Source organism: Natator depressus, chromosome 11 (genome assembly GCF_965152275.1).
Source record: "Natator depressus isolate rNatDep1 chromosome 11, rNatDep2.hap1, whole genome shotgun sequence".
Taxonomy (NCBI): domain Eukaryota; kingdom Metazoa; phylum Chordata; order Testudines; family Cheloniidae; genus Natator; species Natator depressus.
The window spans coordinates 60,548,357-60,563,998 of NC_134244.1; the positions used below are offsets into that span (position 1 = coordinate 60,548,357).

A 15,642-nucleotide genomic window follows, 5' to 3' on the forward strand; every position below is an offset into this window, starting at 1 on the left:
GAGCGTGGTATCTATTGTTGCATATGATCTATACTCTCCTGTGCTTTATTGATTAAGTATAAAAGAGCATAAAGGTGTTAGACTGTGAGAAGTGTGTGCGCTGACTGCTTTACAACTACTATGTGCTCCTGGAAGAGATAAACTGTGACCAGAAGCTTTATACCTTTGGGGTGGAGTTCTGGGAGAGAGTGTGTTTAATTACCTGGGAAGAAAAAAGGTCAGTGTTGCATGCAGAGGGGCTAGGTGGCTGGACAGCAGGTTCCAACATTCAGAGGGGGATGCCAGATAGGAGGTCTGCACCCAGAGAGTGTGCTTGGGGACCCCAAGATTAGGGCAGTGCCTCCATTCAGGCTCCAGGGGCCTGGAACACCTAGGGATCTAGAGCAGAAGAGGTTTGGATTCCCCTTATAGCAGTCCTAGTGGATTGCTAGGATCTGTGACACAAGCCACTGGACATATTTCCAAGGATTAATTTCTTCATTTTAATGTTAATGAAGGAAGAGGAAGAATGATCTTGTGGTTAAATTCTAGAACAGTGAGACAAGAGATTTGCCTTCCGGTCACTTCTCTGCCACAGACTTATTGAATGACCTTGGGGCCTTCACTGAATCTCCAGGCCTCCAATCACCATCAGTAAAAAGGGGAGACCACCAAACTCATGGGGATGGTATGGGGCTTAATTAATTAATATCTGTAAAATGCTATGAGATCATTGGACAAAAAAGGGCGCTACCTTGTATCAATGCAAAGTAAAAATTTATTGTATGAAACGTAACGCCATAGGGGATCTCTGTAAATACAAGCATGGGCAGTAATAGGAGTTTATATTGTATTTCACTGACGTAACACCAGCGGCACTTTACCGGTGTACTGCCCTCACCGCTCTGTGCTGATTAGCACATTTATTTACAGCTACCTTGCCCCATCTATTGGTCACCATTGTGCATTACATTTTGACAAGGGAGACTGTGAAAGAGTATTTTTGCCACTGACACTGAGGGTATATGTACATGGCAATCAGAGGTATGATTTCACCACATGTAGACAGAGCCAAGCTAGTTTTAATCTCACATCAGGTTATTCACATCCACCAGTGCAACGCCTATGGCTTCAGTAGAGTGATTCCTGATTTACACCAGGGTGTGAGGAGACTCAGGCCTCTCCAGAGGGGTGATGAATGAGCTCTTCTGCCAGGACAATAAATCCTTCCCATCTTCCACTTCAGTTTAAACACTGCCCATCACCTCTTCAGTCCCTCTTACACCTGTTCTTGGTGTCACCACTTCGGCTGTTGTTCAAAGAACCCCAGGAACAGGACCCACACAGTTATTAGAAAATTAGACTCCTTTAAAGGGTTGGGATTGGGTCCTGTCTGAACATGGCCTTAAAAGCAGTCCTCTATCGGCTTGCACACCTAGCTGACAGCTTGTCTCCTTCCAAGGATGACTTAACTCAGCTCAGTTTGACATATTAGAGCCTCCAGGCCAGAATCTGCTCCGTTACATCAGTGTAACTCTGGAGTAACACCATTGATTTTTATACTGAAATTTCACCAGGGCAACAGAGAAGAAGTTGGCCCAATTACACTGTTGCTGTATGAATAACGAAGTGCACTATTTTGTCCACTCATCTAATTGTGCAGTGGAGAATGAAATTGAAGACCTGGACTTAGGTACCGCCAACAAAGTGAGTCTTGTGGGCCCCAGTTCTGGGTTACATGAATATGTCAACCCATAGCTCAGTGAAAACGAGACTATCATCTATAGGTGTGCATTGACATGTCAGCTGGGAGGGGCCTGCCATGAAAGTAAGCCATACGGAATAGAAAATGTATGATACACATTTCCCTCTTGATGGAGTTTGCTAGAGAACTAACTGAACTAGAAATAAGTTCAGCAGTAGAATTATGAATCATTAATGCTGGGGTGTGTGTTTCTGTGTGCTTTTGTTTCATGATTGCACTCTGAAATTGTGATACTTATGCTATGGTATAATGTTGGGAAAAGGTTAATAATATAATGTACAATATGAAATTTGATGATACTTGGGATTTATTCCATGTGGCACTAATATGTTGGGTAGGGAGAAAGGGATGCAGGGAGCCTTCCCCCCAGCACTAGAAGGGCAGCACTAGAAGTGTGCTAGGTGAGAGGGGACCAGATACTACCCTGACCAGTCCATCACAGCTGCAAGTGGGATGGGCTGATGGCTTAGGGATGTAGCCATCTAACTACCTGTCTAACTACCATCAGTTATGGTTGGCAGGACGGGCTGTGTTGGTCTCCTCATTAAGGCACAGAGGGTTTGTATTTAACGCATTATTTTCATTTACACTCCACCTAACGCAAGCACAACCACAGCCAGAGCCTGGTGTTGACCAGAGCCAGAGCCCCACTTTCCAAAATGGAGGATGAACTTCGGCCCCTCGGCAACACCCCACATCCTTACTGACAGCTGCTCCACACAGATGTGGGGCAGAGGGGGTGCCTGGGGGGAGAACACTGATTCTTTATAAAGCAACAGGAAGGTGAGTACCCAGCATGCTGCCCTGAATGATCCTGTACTATGCTGGCACAATGGCTCTGGAATCCTTTGGGTGGTTAGCATCCACCTCTCCCCATCTACCTCCCTATCACCCTTGTATGGTTGCAAAGAGATCCAGCAGAATCCAGCTTATGGTGTCAACTCTGTAATGCTGCATATGTACAAACTGGTCATGTACAGTTATCTTGACCAGCCTCTGGAAGAATGTTCCTGTCCCAAGCTCTACATCGCTATTACTTATCACAGAATCATAGAAATGTAGAGCTGGAAGGGACCCCAAGAAGTCGTCAAATCCAGCCCGCTGCGATGAGACAGGACCAAGTAAACCCAGACCATCCTGGACCGGTGTTTGTCTAACCTGTTCTTAAAAACCTCCAATGATGGGGATTTGACAACCTACCTTGGGAGCCTATTCCCTTATAGTTAGAAAGTTTTTCCTAGTATGTAACCTAGATCTGCCTTGCTGCAGATTAAGCCCATTATGTCTTGTGCTACATTCAGTGGACATGGGGAACAATTAATCACTGCCCTTAACATATTTGAAGATTGTTATCAGCTTCCCCCCTCAGTCTTCTTTGCTCAAGACTAAACATGGCCAGTTTTTAACCTTTCCTCATAGGTCATGTTTTCCAACCCTTTTATCAATTTTGTTGCTTTCCTCTGGACTCTCTTCAATTTATCCACATCTCTCCTAAAGTGTTGCACCCAGAACTGGACACAGTGCTCCAGCTGAGGCTGCACCCCTGCCGAGGTTGAATTACATCCTATTAATACACCCCAGAATGATATTAGCCTTTTTCACAATTGCATCATATCATTGACTCATGTTAAATTTGTGATCCCCTATAACCTCCAGATCCTTTCAGCAGAACTACCAAAGGCAAAATGGGGACTACGTGAAGTAGTTTGCACTTTCATCTTGTTGAATTCAGGCCAATTCTCCAATTTGTCAAGGTTGTTTTGAATTTTAACCCTGTCCTCCAAACTGCCTGCAACCCCACCCAGCTTGGTGTCAGTTGGGGATTTTATAAGCATACACTTCCACTTCATTATCCAGGTCATTCATGAAAAGATTGATTAATACGGGACCCAGGACTGACTTCTGCAGGACCCCATCTGATATGCCCTCCGATTTTGCCAGTGAACCATTGATAACTATTTTTGGATACAGTCTACCACCTCATGAGTAATTTCATCTAGACCACATTTCTCTAGTTTGCTTATGAGAATGTCATGTGCAACGGTGTCAAAGCCTTACTAAACTCAAGAGATATATTTCACGGTACTTGCCAAATTGGCCCTGTCTTCATCTTTCTGCTGTCGGAGCGAATGTAGCATTTTCCTATACTTAAATACTGGAATAATTGCTTGAGGCTGCTGAGGTCAAAGCCCAGTAAATCTCCCGTGCCCAGCCATACAACTACGAGAAATAAATTTCAATTTCAAAGGTTTGTTCCATTGATTTATCTCTGGAGCCATCTCAGTTTCCTCAGCTCAGCCATATCATAGCTCAAATGTTTAGTATTAGATGACATGCACAATAAATTAAATATATATATACACACCGTGTACTGGCGAGCCAAAGCCCTGAAGGACTTAAATACAAACAAAATGTGGATGACTCATGCAATAGCTCAAGGCATCTTCTAATCCTGTCCGATTGTCTTGTTTTTCCACATAGATTGTGCTATGCACATGACTGACATGATTCTTTTGCTTGGTGTAGTTGCAAATCAGGGTCTTTTCTCTATTCTTGGGTATCATCACAAAGCTCAGACATTTTACAGCTTCTCTGCTCTAGGGTCACACCGGAATACATACAGCAATAGCCAGACATTTAATGAGATAAAAGGATGATTAAGAGCTAATGTCAATGTAATGTACCATGATAATCATTTTCTGCTGCTAGATAAATGATGATGCAGGTGATCCAGTTGCAGGTTTTTTAATCTGATGGATTCTGAGGCAGTCCTGCCAGTTGCGCACTGTGTGTAACAACAGCTTGGACACAAAGGGTCAGATCCTCTGTTGTGCTGGGGATACTCAGTGCCACACCATCGGCAGATTCCAGCTGTAAATCTCAACCCGCTGGAGGACCACTCAGGTACAGTGGGATTCTGTGACATGCTGCCAGCTCAGCAGTCCCTATGCCTTCCCCTGGTGCTAGGACACAAGTGCGACCAGGATGATGCTATACAGCTCTGCTCCCATGCAGTTTTGGCCCTTTGGGTTTATTGACACCTAGTGTAAGAGCTGCCCTCAAGCTGCTGTAAGCTACACCTGGTGATCAGGTCTGCAGAGTACAAAGGGGAGCTTTATGCCACACGAGGAGTCCTTCCCCACCCAGACATGGGCTGAGGGCAGTTCAGCTGCACGCCAAGATAGGACTCTGTCCAAAGCTCTTTGCTGATTGACTGGTTGAGCTTCACAGAGCACCTGAAGTGAACACAAATGGCCCAGGTGGTAAGATGCCGCTGTTGTCTTACTGCGTGATTCCTGCATTGCTTCAGGTTAATTGGACCAGAGGATGGATACGTCCAGAGAACCAGAAAGGATTGTAGCTTTGTAGAAGTACATTGGAATCAGCTGTCCATTTTCTTGACTATTTCATTTGGTGGAATACTTTTCACACAAAACTTGAAATTATAAATGAGAAGAAAACACATAACAATTGTTTAAGGAATTGCTGCAGGTGAGTAGCACAGTTCTACCTATAAAAGAGTTAATACAGATCAACTCCTGTGCTACACAATATTTCCCATAAAACACGTTTACTGTGGCAGAAGTCCATGGCACTTGGGCAAACACAGATGATGATTTCCAAGAAACAATTTATACACTTGGCTAGAAGGGGCATAGTAATCCAGACAAGCCAACTATGATGTGTGCAATGTCCTTCCTTTCAAACAAAGGGGGAAAAAGGTAAACACTGGATGTACATGAGGAACACCCATTATTATGAAGGGCTTTGGGAGTGATATGAGTTCCAAAGACAGACCAGCCCACGATAGCCTAGAAACTGGTCATATAGGCACTACAGAAATGCAGGCAAGTAGCTGGAGAATTTGGAGCTCCACATGGAAGTGGCAAGTGTAAATACGACAAACAAGAGGCAGGGGTGTTGCTCTTTAAGATCAGCTGAAGGGTCTAGTAGATTGTTGGTGGATGGTGCAGCTAGGTGGGCTCTGGAGAGTTTCCTCCCGTTTTCCAACGACACTGTGATCTGCCTCAGGGATGTGTCACTTGAGCATGGCAAGGGGATGGGGGAGGCTGTGAGCAGCTGGTTCCCCCTGCCTGTCCATGACGCTGACTATGGTGCAGCCATGGGGGCGACTCAGCAGTGAAATGAGGAGCAGCAGTAGGGACAGAGGAGGAGGGAGCACAGCTTCTTCATCCCTCCCATTAGCTTGGAGCCACTGGATCTTAGCAGCTGCTGGGTTGGGGTTTTTTTTTTGTAAAACTGTTTTTGTAACAAATTCCTCAGCCACCCTCTGGCGACTCCCCTGGAATCCCAACCCCTGCGTAAGAATCCCTCCTTTGCAGTGCTGAATGGATGTGCTTGTAAAACTATGGAGCAAAGCTAATGCATGAGGCTGAACAAAGCCCTGGTGCTTGCCGTGCTGCTCATTTGACTTCAGCCGAACACCAGGCCTCAGTCTGGCTCATTTAATTGCACTCTGCTACCTCAGCTGCTGAGCAGTGTCCTCAGTGTGGCTCACTGGTTTGTCCTCAGCAGAATGCACTTTTTTGCTGCTGCTCACGCTCTGCAGCCATTAGGGGGGTTGCTGGCTCATCACTTTTTTTGCTGACAAAATAATTGTCAGAGCGTTGTGTGCCGAGCAGTGCCAGTAATTCTGGTCATGAGCAAGCATATTTAACCATTTCGATCTTCCTCGCCGATCTCACCACACAGGATGGCACAATTTGATTCTACCACAGTGAGAACCTGATATTTCTGAAGATAAGGAACATTTTGAAGTGAACAAAAGGAAAACGCAGCAGAGAGAAAACTGGGGGAGAAAAGGGGGAATGGTTTTAAAGTAATACAGCTAGAAAATGATTAAACAGTCAAATGAGTGAAAATGGTTACAGTTTGTACGGGGAGCTGCTCTGAGTCACTGCAGGCATGTACTGTAAAATGCTCTACACCCCATTTCCCAGAAGGCGACCACTTTGCACAGCTTCAGGACTTTTATGAAGGGCATTCAGTATAGAAGCAACATTTTCCAAGTACCCATACTCACCACATGCAGGCAACCAGCGCCACAGTATCTCATTAACTCAATGAGACAAAATGTATTGGCTCCCATTCTCATTTACACTAAAATCATTTTACACCGACCTGTCATTGTAAGGTTGCCTTAACGTGAGCGTCAGTTACATTTGGACTCACTTTAAGGTCCCTTTGCCCTGCCAGAGCAGTGTGGCCTAAGGCCTGATCTCACCTAAATTTTGTTTTTAAATAGGGATGCGACTTTTTTTTTTAAACCCAGAGTGATACCAGTACAGCCCCTAGTGTGGATGCAGTTATACTGGGATAACTGACAGACCAATGCTGTTATTTCCCTTCCCTCACGAGGATCACTACATAGGATAAAGCACATTTATACCAGTCGAACTACACCCACACATCGGGGGACTGAATGGTTTTATCCGTACTGGGATAGTTGAAGTGGTACAGCTTTCGTGTGGAGAAAAGAATTTAGTGTCAACGAGAATCAGGACTTTTACTTCTGTATTTTTACAAGACAACGTTTTGCTGTCAGTTGAAAATCATAAAAAGAGGGCTAATATCATGGCCATTTAAAATTGCCAACAAAAGGGAAAATTTTAGCAGATAAAACCTTAGCAAGAAAGATGTCTATCTACTTGCAGTTTCTTCTACCTCAAATGCAACTTTAACATTTTTCGCTCAGGCTTAGCAGCACATTGGTGAAGAAGTCATTTCGATAAAGTAGGAGATGCTTCATTGTTGTTGTTTTTGCTAAACAGCTGATATTTTAAAAAATAAAATGCAGACACTTGGGCCTGGGGCTGGTGAAAACATCGGAAAAAATATTTGCAAAATTCCCCCTTCCTTTTTTACTCAACATTTCATCAAAATTACAAAATTCAAAAAAGATTTCCACCATCTTTGGTTAGGGCCTGATTTTAACTGGTTTTCATAACCTGTGACAGATAATCTCATAGAATATCAGGGTTGGAAGGGACCTCAGGAGGTCATCTGGTCCAGCCCCCTGCTCAAAGCAAAAAAAATCCCCAATTTTTGCCCCAGATCCCTAAATGGCCCCCTCAAGGATTGAACTCACAAGCCTGGGTTTAGCACGCCGATGCTCAAACCTCTGAGCTATCGCTCCCCCCCCTCAAAACAAAAACAAACAAACAAACATATTGAGGGGCTACTCACAAGCCCTCCTTTCCTTTCTCCCCACCTAATGATTTAGCAGTCCTGCTTCACAAGCTCTTTCACCCTAAATACTCAACATCTGTAAAAAGAACTCAGCTTGCTTCTCCAATGCATGCCTCTGTTAGTCTATGCAGCTACCAGTTACACTACCCTACTAGCTTACTGCCCGATATCAGCTTGTCTTTATGTCAAGGATCTGTGCACTGTATGGCAAGTGAGACTTTAATTCCAAGCCGGTGGCTTTCCCAGCTGGGTTTGGCACCTGAGGAAAAGTGGGAGGCCAGTTGCGATTGTGGGATAAGCACATGAGTTGGATGTTTCTGCTGAAACGATCCATAGGGAAAGTTAACCACTGGACGTCTGGGGTGTCAGATTTATCCCTGTGGGTTCACACCTCTCAGAGCTATTATTTCAGGCACTTGGTAGATGCAGGAGGAGAAGTTTAGACAACACTGCCTCCATTTACAGATTTAAGCTGTTGTTCACAACGGCAACAGCTAGTTTTGATTTGTTTTATTAATGAAAATTTAGATCCCGGAGCACAGTTATGTGGCAAACAGTGGATTTGGTCATGGGCTCCACTCACCGCCGATGGCGCCTTGTCCTGGCCATCCGGGGGATTAGCTCTGCCAGGTGCTGCCCTCCTCTGGCGGTGTCCTTATCCGTCACCCTTTCTCACCCCACAGGCCCCTCTCGCTCCGGGAACTGCAGCCTCCTCTTCATAACTCAGCCCTCTGGCTAGGTGGCTATGTGGCTCCCCCTTCCATGGGGTTATGTAACCAAGTCTTTCCAGTAGAAATCTGGCAGTCTACTGTCCTCTGCCTGGTTGGTTCCACATCCCCAGTGGCTGGTGGGGGATTACAGACCCTCCCTCTACTCTGGATTCCAGCTCAGTGGCAAGATCTGCACTCCTATTTTCTGCTGCTTTCCCCCAGAGCCTTCTCCTACCTTCCTGGCTTTCCCCCTCTTTGGGTTTGCCAGGCTCCTAACTCCCTCCTCCCAGGGTGTAACTGTGGGTTACCCTCTGTAGTCCCAACATACCTTCTTCCTCCCAGGGAGCAACTGCAGCATACTTCCCTGGAGCCTGCTTCTGCTCTCAGCTCCTGGGCTTTATACAGGCCCTTCCTGTTCCTGACCAGCTGAGCCTCATTTAATCAATCCCTGTTCCCTGACTCCTCCACCAGGTGCAGCCTGGGGAGTTAATTGACCTATCTGGCCACCATAACCCTTTCAAGCCTTGTGTGGGGTAGACACCGCATCACAGGCTACAAATTCCTTGACTGAGAAATTGTGGAATATGTGGGGCCCTGCCTATGCTGACTTGCGACAAGCCCTACACACCCTTTACCAATCCCAAGCTCAGCAAAAGCCTCCTCCACTCCCTCCTTAGCTGTACAAAGAGCTATGGGAAATGGGGGTCACAGGATAACAATTACACTTTCTTTCCAAAACATTTTTTACACCTTTAAAAAATACGATCGCTAAAAAGTCTGGAAATGAACAGCAAAGGGATAGATCCAGCTCCCCGGTACTAAAAACGACTTCATCCCTCAGTGTTATCCTACCTGAGCTACCTTGCCCCCAAAACGTCCATCTAACATTGACAAAAATATATGCACAAAAAACATTATCAATAAGAGATTAGAAAATCCTATATCCCATTCAAGGGATTCACTTCCAATAGTCGTAACACTAAGATACACTACAAATGCTGGCCAATCTTTCCAAAGGTGACTATTGATTGCGGACATTTTACGGTAAAGACACCTAAAGGAGCCTTGTGTACTCTGTACCCAGTCAATGAAAACCAGCCCTCTTAAGGTGTTTCAAATTGGTTATGCAAAAACAGAAGCACCCAAAATCAACTTTCAAACTCTTGAGCCTGAATACAAAAAACTTACCTACATTAGTCCTTATATAATAAAATACAAACGTTCAAGGCACACACACACACCTACATAAACCTTCAATACCACGTAATAAGCCCATTATTTCTTAACACCAAACAGATCCATCAGGCCGAGTTTACTCATGAAAGTATCATTCTGTTTCACCAGCACATCACTTGATAAGCGCTCACAGACTGACATAACTCAATGTACCCTCGCACTGTATGCCTTACTGTGCATTTAATCAGCAATATGTAAAATCAACAGTATGCAGTTAACAGCAGATTTCCAGTACAGATCAAAACTCCAAGGGGGTAAAGTTAAGGTTGGGTGGAGGGCAGGATGTGAGTGAAGGATGATTCTATGGCAGCAGGGAATTGTCTGCATCACTTAACAGTTTATTTCCAGACTTTTAAAACCTCATTATTTTTAACGTGTAGTTTTATTGAAAGAGTGTAATTTCGGGGGGGGGGAGGGCAGAGTAGTAGGTGGACTCCGCTGAAACATACTTTTATTCAGGGACCTTTTTTGTTTAGGAATGTGTCCTTAAATTCATATTATGAGTCTGAGTACATTAAAGGGGGAGATAAGGTTCTTCCCTGGTCCAGCCACTCCTATTTTCCCCTTAACCATCCCTCCCGATCCACTTGTTAGTCACATTCCCCCCACTCCTAATATCTAAGGGAAGTTCTCCTACATTGCCAAAATCTTCCAATACATGCTTCTGCCTCACGACGTCCCAACAATCTCCAGTGACAACCTCAAGGAAAGCATCCCAGTTGTGCGGTTCGGAAAGCTAATGACCACAGATGCAGGGTGCAGTTAAATGCAACTGAACACACAGCTAAATCTCTCGTCCAGCCTCTCCTCAGATCTCACTCACTGCACAGCCTCTTTGCTGGCCTTGAGAAATGCCATGGCGCTCCACTCATGTCTAGTCAGAATGCCGCTGCAAAGATTTTCCTAGCTCATTGCTTTGACTGTGCTGCTGCTCTCTTTGCATCCCTCCACCGACTCCCCTTTCTCCATCGCAGCAAAGAAACTTTCAAGGCCCTTCCGAGCCTATCACCCCTCATTCACGACGGAGCTCTTGACTCCTCCCTCCGATCGATGCCAGCCTTCATTAATCACGTATTACATTTTTAAACAAGCACCTTCGTGCTTTCTCCCAGGCTGCCCCTCGTGCTTGGGAGGAGCTCCTTGTAAACGTCTGCAAAGCCACCTCATTCTCCTCCTTTAAATCTCTCCGTTCCCAAGATGCCTACAGAACACTTGACACCAGTTTGGCTGTTGGTGTGCTGAGAGCACGGCCTATCACGCTGAACAGTACGGTCTTGCTGTTTCTTTGTGCTCCCGTCTGTCTGTTTTCACCTGTTGTTTCTTGTCTTATCCTGAGGGCCTGGTCTACACTAAAAAATTAGGTCGACCCAGCTAAGTTGCTATGGGGTGTGAAATATCCACCCCCATGTGTGACATAGTTAAGCTGACTCAACCTCCAGTGTAGACAGTGTTAGGTTGATGGAAGAATTCTTCCATTCATCTAGCTACTGCCTCGTGAGGAGGTGGATTAACTACAGCGAAGGGAGAACCCATAGTGAGTGCCTGTGATGAAGAGTTAGTGGTTTAAGTGTAGACATAGCTTTAGGCTTGGTCTACAGTACTACCAACTCGTGTCGGTGCAACTATGCTGCTCAGGGGAGTGGACTTTCCACACCTCTGAGTGATGTAGCTATACTGACCTAACCCCCAGTGTAGATGATGCTATATCAATTGAAGGGCTTCTCCCATTGTCATAGCTACTGCTTCTTAGGGTGATGGGGTACTTATGCCTAAGGGAGGAGCTCTCCTGTCAGCATAACTTGCATCTTCACGAAGGGCTATAACGGCACAGCTATGCCACTGCAGTGCTGTCAGTCTAGAGAAGCCCTTACAGTATAAGATCTTTGAGGCAGGGCCTGGTTTTTTTGTTCTGTGTTTGTATAGCGCCTAGCACAGAGGGGTCTTGATTCATGGCTAGGGCTCTTAGCCACTTCTGCAAAACAAATAATAAATGAGGATGATATCTAGCTGCAGGGTAGAATGTATGTTCTGTTGTGCACCTTTGAGCTACTGTCTTTAGCGTTAAGAGATGATTCATTCTCCATGTTAGTTTAGCCATGGATACCTCAGAGTCCCAGTAGAGAGTGGCAAATGCCATTCATCAAATAGAATTATGGAGTCAACGTCCGTGGTGGCTCCAAAGGGTGGGGTGAATAAAAAAGATGAGGTCTAAAGAAGGAGTTACCAACAACCTCAGGGTAAAAGATATCCACTGAATCTTACCTATCTATACCTGTGCAAGCCATTGGCAGGGGCATACACAAGTGGGGGCAATCAGGGGCATGGACCCCCCCCAATAATAGGCTGGGGATGAAGAACTTCTCCAGCCCCTGGGCTGTGGCGGAGAGAATGAACTCTGTCTCAGCCCCACAAAAGAGGAGCTCTCTCGCTCTCCCTGCCGCAGCCCAGGCGCAGGGCCCCGGGGCTGGAGGAGTTTGCTCACTCCCCACCCCCAGAGGAGTTCTGCGTCCCTCACCAGTGCCCCCCCCGAGTGGTAAAATTTAACTTCCTGTGCACGCCCCTGCCCATTGGTCAATATTCCCTTGTGATACACAAGAAGTGTAGTCTAGTGCCCAGTGACAAATATTCAGAAAAAAGGATTCTAGTTAGTTGTATCACCTACATTGCGAGACGCAGGCATTGCCTTATTAAGAACTCCAGTTCAGTTCATTTTAAACTGGTAAACAGCGCACCTCTGGGATCCATTTTGTTATTTTCACATTAAAGGTGGACAGAAAGTCTAGAGTTCTGAAACATCCGGTATTAAGTGACTGTGTGATGCGAATTGTGGTTTCCCATGGGACCCAGATCAGTCCACCAAACTTGGCCATATATAGGGCTTTGCAATCAGATTTTAGTCCTTTAATGGTAATGAATTAATTATTTTTCCAGCCACCGTGCTACTTCCTTTCTTCTTTACTTAGCTTTTTTTTAGAAAAAAAAATTTTCTTCAGCCTTTTCATATAGAGGTCTGAATTATTTTTTAAAATAACAGTGCATTTCAAAACCTCACTAGCTTTGTGGTGAACTAATGTGATAAAAATGTGAATACTTAGAGATGATCTCACAGCCTGAGCTTAACAAGATATCCTGAAACCAGATGCTATGCAAATGTTAAACTTTTCTTCTCCCCATTACATCTGTAGTTATTCACCAACCCAATGGTTTTTTTAGTTCCTGTCAATGCAGAAGAAAAACAGCATTAGGGTAAAGTAAGATGTTTTTAAAAGTGTGAAATTAATTGTGGAATAATAATAACAATAGTTTGTAATGGGAATTTTGACTGAATGGAAGCTGATAATTTGTCCTCGCTAATTATTAAACAAAAGAAAAGCCGGTAAAATTACTTCAAGTGTCAGATATCAACCCAGAATGACACAGATCTTTTCAATTAATTGAGAAACTTAGCTATCTACCTCATCCGAATACGCCTAGTTATAGTAGTGTCGCACATTGTTCAGTCTGAGTTGTGCATCCCTTTCTGTGCTTGGTCTACAGAGAGAGTAAGTCTGCAAAAGCTCATAGTTTGATTCTTTAGCTCCAGCTGTTAAGGCATTTAGCTCGGGAAGTCACCCAGTGAAGACCATGATGATGGTACTTAGAGTAGCACATGTGGAGTAGAAAGGCTCACCTGTTATTTGGAGAGTTATGTGGCCCCTGGGGAAAAAGGAAAAAATACTGTTATGTATATGCTGGGCTCCATAAAAAATAAAACCTAGCCACCCACCCCAAAGAGTTTACATTTTCATTTTAGACCATGACAGCCTCTGGGAATACCACCAGTGAAGGAATTCTGAACCTCAAAGTCATCACAAGCAAAGTTAGCACCTGGACCCCTCTCTGAGTAGCACAGCATCGGCAGTAGCAGAGGTGTCCAGGGACAGGGAAGGGAGATTTCTGAGGTGAGAGGGCTGGAGTGCATTGTGCACTGAGGCCTGTAGGAAACGGAGTTTAATTTAGAACAGGCCTGCGGCTGCTCTAAGTGAAACCAGAGGTCAGGCAGATTCCTCCCTGCGTCAGAATGCAATGTGGAAACAGAGAGGGACTTAACGCCACCTACCTTCACTATCTCTCCCACCCCCAGCCCCATTCCTGTGAAGGAACGGACCAACTGAGAATCAGGGCCAGTAGGTGAGAGAATATATGAATAGGAACATGGGAGAAGGAAGAATATGGGCTACAGTAATACGATCATGAGGCTATTCTGCCAAGCTGTACGGTCCCATTAAATGTACAGAAGCAGTTTCTTTGTTTTATTTCCTCTCCGCCCATTTATTGGCTGTGTGTGTGTGGGTGGAACTGAGGTGAGGAGGGAGAGGAGAGATTGCAGAGGGCAAGTGTGAGGGAGTTCAGAGGGAGGGATGGGTCAGGGAGACAGCAGGGGGCATGGGGAGAGCAGAAGTTGGAGGGTGGGGATGGGCAGGGAGATGGGAAGGAGTGGTGGGGTGGGGAGAGGCACGGGAGAGGGGAGAGGAAGGACAAAGACCAGGTGATGGTGCCGGTGGTATGGTGAAGTGAGGAGAAAACAAAACGGTAGCCATAAAAACATGTGGCAGTAAAGAGATAATATTGGAGGAATCTGTGGTGCTAGGTACATGGGGTTGATGGCTTAGCACAGCCTGGATCAGGGGACTTGGTGTAACCCACAGGGAGTTTCTGTGGTACAATGGGGGTGGATGGACCATCCCTAGACCCTTAAGATAAGTCTATACTCTAATAAAACACCTACAGCTGGCCTGTGTTTAGCAGCCTGGGGCTTGGGCTGTGGGGCTATAAAACTGCAGTGTAGACATTTGGGCTTGGGTTGGAGCCCAAGTTCTGCGACTGCACCACAAGGAAGGCTCCAAGAGCCAAGGCTCCAGCCTGAGCCTAGATGTTTACACAGCAGTTTTATAGCCCTGCAGGCCGAGCCCTGTGAGCCCGAGTCAGCTGATGCAGGCCAGCTGTAGATGTGTTATTACAGTGTAGACCCATAGGGTCTTGGTCTGTAGGAGGCTCATCAGCTTAAAGCAACTGGCCCATCAGTCTTGCACCAGCATCCTCTCACTCAGGATTGAAGGTAATGTTGGGCCCTTCTTTCCCAGGCTGGCAAAAACAGGCCGCACGGTGGGGAAGCACTCTCCACCCCTGGAGAGGACAGTTTTGTGCTACCCTCAATCAGCTCCTGCCAATGAAAAGAGGAGCAGCATCGGCTGTCTTCACAGGGAGCCACATTCAGCCTTACTTAGGTGGAACCACAGTCATTCCAGCATAAGGCTGCTGAGCGGAGAACACAGAAAAGTGTCTTCTTCTTCCAAAAAGGCACCCTCAGAAAAGAAACAGTACGGAAGCATAGCTGGTATCATTAAGCAGAATATTTCCCAGAGCAACGGTAGGACCATGGCATCTCCTATCCTTACTGTAGCAAGGTACCAAGTGACAATAGGTGTCTGTGCAATGAGCGTTGAGTTTTGTAATGCATTCCCCCCAAAAGCTTATCAGTTAATTGCATACTCCATATGCAGTCCCCATCAGCCACCAGCAGATTAAACTATGGTTGATGAGGGCTAAAAGGCATCATTCACTTAACTGCATGCAAAATCCAAGGTACAGATGCTGTTCTCAACTCTATCTTTACTCTGGATAAGTCAGGGTCAAGAATAGGCCAGTAATTCACCTCTAAAAGCTCATTTATACCATGGTAATTGATAGTATGAAAGAATT

The 15,642-nt window shown here is 45.5% G+C and overlaps 1 protein-coding gene across 2 annotated transcripts in view; it reads right to left on the reverse strand.

The window, feature by feature from the left end:
- RAPH1 (Ras association (RalGDS/AF-6) and pleckstrin homology domains 1) overlaps positions 1-15,642 on the reverse strand; it is a 536,692-nt gene that overhangs the window by 280,791 nt on the left and 240,259 nt on the right. The gene's annotated exons all lie outside the window — the stretch shown is intronic.